This window comes from Pundamilia nyererei, unplaced genomic scaffold, assembly GCF_000239375.1.
Source record: "Pundamilia nyererei isolate P.nyererei 1_Seehausen unplaced genomic scaffold, PunNye1.0 scaffold00194, whole genome shotgun sequence".
In the NCBI taxonomy this organism is placed as follows: domain Eukaryota; kingdom Metazoa; phylum Chordata; class Actinopteri; order Cichliformes; family Cichlidae; genus Pundamilia; species Pundamilia nyererei.
Genome location: NW_005187595.1, coordinates 977,437 through 978,623, shown reverse-complemented (window position 1 = coordinate 978,623; position 1,187 = coordinate 977,437). Strand labels below are relative to the sequence as shown.

The 1,187-nt window shown below is 50.0% G+C and overlaps 1 pseudogene; it reads right to left on the bottom strand.

Annotated features, from left to right (window-relative positions):
* Positions 1-210: 210 nt before the first annotated feature.
* On the bottom strand, positions 211-1,187 carry LOC102215594 (trace amine-associated receptor 13c-like; annotated as a pseudogene).

Genomic DNA, 1,187 nt, shown 5'->3' with positions numbered 1-1,187 from the left:
ATATTTATGATGAGTTACATTAAAGGTCATATAGTGCAAAGCATGCATTTAATTCCTGCAATTTTCAGGTGCACGGGAGATCTGCATGCAGAGTCACTATCTGCGCGGGTCTGCGCTTCTGCTCATTATGTACTAAACACAAAGTGATGCTGGGCAGATGAACACCCACATTTAAAGGTGAAAATTTAGGTGAAAGTTGTATTGCGCTGCCTACAGGATTTTGACGTCTCTGGAGTGAGGCTGCAGTATTCTGAGGCTGACAATGAATCTGATAGCTCTTCTAAACCAGGGGTAAAACAGAACATAAATCACAGGGTTCACACAAGCATTTATTAGCATGATCCAACACACCATGGCGTACGAAGGCAAGCTCAGAAAGGTGTCCACACCTGTAAGGGAAGGATAATAATAAGGGCAGAAGCACATTACAAACACAGCTATCAAAATCCCGAGTGTCCTGGCTGCCTTCAGCTCTGATTTTTTAGCAGCTGGAGCTGCTCTCACAGCTGCCTGCGACTGAATGGCACGTACCTGAGAAACAGCAACCACAAACACCCTCATGTACAGAACAAACATTACGCCACAGGGGCCAAGAAATGACAAAAAGAAATCTACTGTTCCTGAAGTTCGGCTGATGAACACAACACACTCCCCGTGACAGGAGCTGAACCTGTCTGGCCACCCTATGTGCTCCATGAGAATGCAGCCATTGTAGAGAAGAGAGCAGGCCCAGCAGACACAGACTGAAAGCTTCACTCTGTTCACTGTGATCTTTGAGGAATAGAGCAGAGGGTCACAGATGGCTATATAGCGATCTACAGATATGAGCACCATGCTGCCCAGAGAGACAGAGATAAGGCAGTAAGACAAATAAGGACTGAGAGCACACATCAGCCTCCCCGCAGCCAGCACGTCTCGATGTAGCGCAGGCCCTCGATGGGCATCACCAGCAACCCCACAAGCAGGTCGGACATGGCCAGGGACAGGAGCAGGGCGTTGGTCGGGGTGTGGAGCTGCTTGAAGTGGGAGATGGAGACGACCACAAGCAGGTTGAGCACCACAGTAAGCAGTGAGACTGAAGCCAGTAGAGTGTAGAGAAGAGTGGCCTGGGAGGTGGGTCGCAGCAGCCGCCTGCAGGAGGAGTTGAGGTTAGGGAAGCAGAGGGGAGGACCTCCAGTGCCGTCCAT